Source organism: Caretta caretta, chromosome 1 (genome assembly GCF_965140235.1).
Source record: "Caretta caretta isolate rCarCar2 chromosome 1, rCarCar1.hap1, whole genome shotgun sequence".
Classification (NCBI taxonomy): Eukaryota; Metazoa; Chordata; order Testudines; family Cheloniidae; genus Caretta; species Caretta caretta.
This window is the reverse complement of record NC_134206.1, coordinates 162,217,802-162,224,349: the sequence shown is the minus strand read 5'-3', so window position 1 is coordinate 162,224,349 and position 6,548 is coordinate 162,217,802.

Here is a 6,548-nt window from a genome sequence, read left to right as displayed (position 1 = left end):
TCAACCCACAGCATCCCTGCAGCACAGCCAGGGCTGGAGAAGGTTGGCCTGGGACTTACAAGAAACAGACTGTGACCTGCCCTGACATTGCAGAGACACTGTTTGTGATGTTCCCTGCCACAGAACGGGGTGATGTGTTTCCTTTAACCTTTCCCATTTTTCCTTATTCTTTTTAAAATTAATTGTTGATTAAATAACTTGCATTTGCTTTAATTTGTATGTAATGGTCAGTGGGTCAGAGAAGTGCCCAGTGTAGAGAGAGTACCCTGGAGTGGGGACACCCTAGCCCCTGTCTTAGGTGACCACAGCAGGGTTGGGGGTCAAGCCCCCAGGAATCCTGGGCCCAGCCTTGTTGGGGTTATGAGGACTCTGCCACACAGGAGAGTGGAAGGGGAGTCCTCAAGGGCAGGGAGGCCACAGGGTAAAGGAAGTGGGAGCGAGGACTCAGATCCTTTCGCTAGCCCACTTCGCTGGGGTAGTGCAGAAGCCAGGAAAGTTCCGCGCAAGAGCGGGACTATTCCCCTGCTTACACTTGCTCACCCAGGACCCTCGAGACATACGTGAGCAGCCAACCCATGCTGCCTCAGCTTTGCTGAGATTATTACTCAAGCTCTCTTTGATCTTGCTCAGATATCATGAGCTGCAGTTTCACCTTCTGACTGCAGTGTAGACATATCCTAAGTGTCTTATAAGTATATTTTGCAGGCCCACATTCCCTGTTTGTTAGACCAAGATAAATATTTGTTTCATACCAACTGCAAAACAAAAATGAAGATGGTCAGCAGTAGCAGTGCCAGAGCAGAAAAAGCCAGTGAAGCAACAGGCAGGAATCACAGAATCACAGAATATCAGGGTTGGAAGGGATCTCAGGAGGTCATCTAGTCCAACCCCCCCTCGAAGCAGGACCAATCCCCAACTAAATCATCCCAGCCAGGGCTTTGTCAAGCCTGACCTTAAAAACCTCAAAGGAAGGAGATTCCACCACCTCCCTAAGTAACCCAGTCCAGTGCTTCACCACCCACCTCGTGAAAAAGTTTTTCCTAATATCCGACCTAAACCTCCCCCACAGCAACTTGAGACCATACTCCTTGAGGCAGCTTTTTCAAGGGGCTGTAGTTGGGCTTTGGGTGATGGCAGTGCTGGGGCCAGGGTGGCATAACTTGATCATGATCAAAGTAGATCATTTAGTTTTACCTCAAAATGTCAGGTGCATTAAAATCTAAGACGAAGTAGAAATCCCTGCAGGTGCTCTGCCATTGGAGCAGAGCTGGGTGAGAAATCGTTTTCCAATCCTGGGAATTTCTGCAAGAGTTCCACATTTTTTCCTTTCTCAAATCAAGAGGCAAATTTGAAATCTCAAAAATATTTGTAAACTGACAAACCAAAACCTTGTTTGTTTTGGGTTAATTGAAACATTTTATTTTTCTTTTGATCTTTTTTCATTTTTTCACTCTAATGAGCTGATGTTTTGAAACAATGTCATTTTGAAACTGAAAACCAGAATTTTTTGTTTTGACATTGCCAAAATGAAACATTTTAATAATTTTACATTTTTTTCGTGGCCTTTTTTGAGTAAGGAAATTTGTTGAACATGCCCCTGTTTTGTGATAAGTTTTGATTGAGACAAAAATGGCATTTTTTGACAAAAACGAGATTGGTCAAAAGTTCCCAACCAGCTTTACATTGGAGATGTGGCATTAGCCAAATGGTAGTGAACTAATGCCAACTTTCATCTGCTGCAACTTGGCATTGAATAACATGCAATATGCGTGAGATGAATCATCACAAATTAGTCCTAACGAAACAAATTTAGTTGCAAACCGAGAAATCTTTGGACAGCTCTAGTTTTTGCTGTTGCCTCTAGGGAAATTTGTTTTTCCTGTCTGTACAGTGTCTTTCCAACATGTCTTATGTTGATGACACGTTCAGGAGCGTGGGCACATGAGGCTGCAGACTCCCTGGAGCGTTGTAGTTTAATGCCGTATCTTACTTTTGCTTTGGGTGTTGCTGCTCTTCTCGTTCCTTACTCATACTTTAATCCATGATTGCCACCGCACTGGATTATGAACATCGATACGTATTCTGTAAGGCCAACATTTGCAAACTTGGGTATCTGAAGTTAAGCACTGAAATTTTTATTCAGAGTCCTAAATAAGTGGCCTGATTTCTCTGAGGTGCAAAGCACCTACAGTTCCCATTGACATCAGTATAGGCTGTGAGCACAGCATGTCTGAAAATCAGGTCATTTACTTAGGCATCTGCTGGATGCAGGTGCCTAACTAAGAGTGAAATCCTGGCCCCACTGAAATCAATGACAAAACTCCCATTGACTTGAACAGGGTAAGAATTTCACACAATGACTTTGTCTCCTCCTGTGTAAAAGACCACCTGTAGCTCCCCTGTCGCAGGAGCTTTGAGACTCACAATTCCTTCACCAGTTCCCCCTTGCTCCAGAGAGGAACTAATCTGCTACTGGCTTATAACAGTAGCAGATTGCTTCCTAGTCTGTGCCAGCTTAGGTGTAGCTGGGTGGGAGCCAAAACTTCATCCATTCTCTGCTCACATCTGTCCAGTCCCCTCTTGCCTGTGTGTAAGTGTCAGGGGGATGGAGGAATGACGCCGTGGAGCCTGTTCTCCCCAGCAATGCACAAAGATCATACAGGGGAGAAAGGCACTGCCTTACTCCTTGCTAAGCTGCATAGAGAAAGTTTGTGACATATTTTTCCTTTTTAGGCATCAAGTTTGAAAAACTGATCCTTGTTTTCTGTAGACATCCACTAACCTGGCTGATTCTCCCTGGTTGCCATCACCTTAAACAGAGAAAATCCTTTCCCCCGCTTTACTCATACCTTTCAGCATGTTTCAAATATCAGTGATCAGCACCATCAGACCAAGAGTTTGAGAGGAATATACTCTGCTAATATGAATTCTCTATATAGTCTGCATTAAATGAGATGCATATTGGGTGGGGGAGGGGAAAAAGGGACAATCATCCTTAAAATAACTTTTCCAGTTAATTATTCCCCCTTTCTACCCCCAACCACCTGAAAACTTAAAAAATTCCTTGCAGACCTTAAAATTCTGAAGTCCCTGATTATATTTCATGCCTGTAATTTTCAGCTGCAGATGGTTTATGGCAGGTTTGACTTTACCTCAGAGTAACAAAACACTTATTGTACAAAGAACAGGAGTACTTGTTAGTCTGTATCCACAAAAAGAACAGGAGTACTTGTGGCACCTTAGAGACTAACAAATTTATTTGAGCATAAGCTTTTGTGGGCTACAGCTCACTTCATAGGATACATGCAGTGGAAAATACAGTAGGACGATTTTATATACACAGAGAACATGAAACAATGGGTGTTACCATACACACTGTAACGAGAGTGATCAGTTAAGGTGAGCTATTTCCAGCACGAGAGAAAAAAAAACTTTTTGTAGTGGTAATCAAGATGGGCCATTTCCAGCAGTTGACAAGAACATGTGAGGAACAGTAGGGGGGAAAATAAACATGGGGAAATAGTTTTACTTTGTGTAATAACACATCCACTCCCAGTCTTTATTCAAGTCTAATTTAATGGTGTCCATAGAATCATAGAATCATAGAATATAAGGGTTGGAAGGGACCCCAGAAGGTCATCTAGTCCAACCCCCTGCTCAAAGCAGGACCAATTCCCAGTTAAATCATCCCAGCCAGGGCTTTGTCAAGCCTGACCTTAAAAACCTCTAAGGAAGGAGATTCTACCACCTCCCTAGGTAACGCATTCCAGTGTTTCACCACCCTCATAGTGAAAAAGTTTTTCCTAATATCCAATCTAAACCTCCCCCACTGTAACTTGAGACCATTACTCCTCGTTCTGTCATCTGATACCATTGAGAACAGTCTAGAGCCATCCTCTTTGGAACCCCCTTTCAGGTAGTTGAAAACAGCTATCAAATCCCCCCTCATTCTTCTCTTCTGCAGGCTAAACAATCCCAGCTCCCTCAGCCTCTCCTCATAACTCATGTGTTCCAGACCCCTAATCATTTTTGTTGCCCTTCGCTGGACTCTCTCCAAATTATCCACATCCTTCTTGTAGTGTGGGGCCCAAAACTGGACACAGTACTCCAGATGAGGCCTCACCAATGTCGAATAGAGGGGAACGATCACGTCCCTCGATCTGCTCGCTATGCCCCTACTTATACATCCCAAAATGCCATTGGCCTTCTTGGCAACAAGGGCACACTGCTGACTCATATCCAGCTTCTCGTCCACTGTCACCCCTAGGTCCTTTTCCGCAGAACTGCTGCCTAGCCATTCGGTCCCTAGTCTGTAGCTGTGCATTGGGTTCTTCCGTCCTAAGTGCAGGACCCTGCACTTATCCTTATTGAACCTCATCAGATTTCTTTTGGCCCAATCCTCCAATTTGTCTAGGTCCTTCTGTATCCTATCCCTCCCCTCCAGTGTATCTACCACTCCTCCCAGTTTAGTATCATCCGCAAATTTGCTGAGAGTGCAATCCACACCATCCTCCAGATCATTTATGAAGATATTGAACAAAACCGGCCCCAGGACCGACCCTTGGGGCACTCCACTTGATACCGGCTGCCAACTAGACATGGAGCCATTGATCACTACCCGTTGAGCCCGACAATCTAGCCAGCTTTCTACCCACCTTGTAGTGCATTCATCCAGCCCATACTTCCTCAACTTGCTGACAAGAATACTGTGGGAGACTGTGTCAAAAGCTTTGCTAAAGTCAAGAAACAATACATCCATTGCTTTCCCTTCATCCACAGAACCAGTAATCTCATCATAGAAGGCGATTAGATTAGTCAGGCATGACCTTCCCTTGGTGAATCCATGCTGGCTGTTCCTGATCACTTTCCTCTCATGCAAGTGCTTCAGGATTGATTCTTTGAGGACCTGCTCCATGATTTTTCCAGGGACTGAAGTGAGGCTGTTTTTGAAGCTTTTTGGTTGTAATATTGTGACTTTTAGGTCTGTAATCGAGTGACCAGAAAGATTGAAGGATTCTCCGACTGGTTTTTGAATGTTGTAATTCTTGACATCTGATTTGTGTCCATTTATTCTTTTACGTAGAGACTGTCCGGTTTGACCAATGTACATGGCAGAGGGGCATTGCTGGCATATGATGGCATATGTCACATTGGTAGATGTGCAGGTGAACGAGCCTCTGATAGTGTGGGTGATATGATTTGGCCCTATGATGGTGTCCCCTGAATATATGTGTGGACACAGTTGGCTATGGGCTTTGTTGCAAGGATAGGTTCCTGGGTTAGTGGTTCTGTTGTGTGGTGTGTGGTCGCTGGTGAGTATTTGCTTCAGGTTGGGGGGCTGTTAGTAAGCAAGGACTGGCCTGTCTCCCAAGATCTGTGAGAGTGATGGGTCGTCCTTCAGGGTAGGTTGTAGATCCTTGATGATGCGTTGGAGAGGTTTTAGTTGGGGGCTGAAGGTGATGGCTAATGGCGTTCTGTTAGTTTCTTTGTTAGGCCTGTCCTATAGTAGGTACTCTTCTGGTTCTTCTGGGTACTCTTCTGGTTCTGTCAATCTGTTTCTTCACTTCAGCAGGTGGGTATTGTAGTTGTAAGAATGCTTGATAGAGATCTTGTAGGTGTTTGTCTCTGTCTGAGGGGTTGGAGCAAATGCGGTTGTATTGTAGAGCTTGGTTGTAGACAATGCATCGTGTGGTGTGGTCTGGATGAAAGCTGGAGGCATGTAGGTAGGAATAGCTGTCAGTAGGTTTCTGGTATAGGGTGGTGTTTATTTGACCATTGCTAATTAGCACTGTAGTGTCCAGGAAGTGGATACTCAAGATGGCCCATTTAGACAGTTGACAAGAACCTCTCTGGCCACTCAGTAAAAGATTTAAGGTGGCAATTTTGCAACAGAAAAGGTTCAAAAACAGACTCCAACGAGAAACTGCTGAGCTTGAATTAATATGCAAACTAGATACCATTAACTTGGGTTTGAATAGAGACTGGGAGTGGCTGGGTCATTACACGTATTGAATCTATTTCCCTAAGTTAAGTATCCTCACATCTTCTTGTCAACTGTCTAAATGGGCCATCTTGATTATCACTGCAAAAGTTTTTTTCTCCTGCTGATAATAGCTCATCTTAACTAATTAGCCTCACAAAAGCTTATGCTCAAATAAATGTGTTAGTCTCTAAGGTGCCACAAGTACTCCTTTTCTTTTTGTGGATACAGACTAACATGACTGCTTCTCCGAAACAGTTTGTATGGCAACTTCCAACTTATCTGTATGTGTACATATATATATATCTTCTTACTATATGTTCCATTCTATGCATCCGATGAAGTGGGCTGTAGCCCACGAAAGCTTATGCTCTAATACATTTGTTAGTCTCTAAGGTGCCACAAGTACTCCTGTTCTTTTTGCGGATACAGACTAACATGGCTGCTACTCTGAAACTTACTGTACAATCTTCCTCAGGCAAATTATCCCAGCGACTGCCTGAAAACAATAGCCTCTGTCTCTGAAAGGATTTTGTTCAAACTTTCTAAAAGAATTCACCTTCAGGAT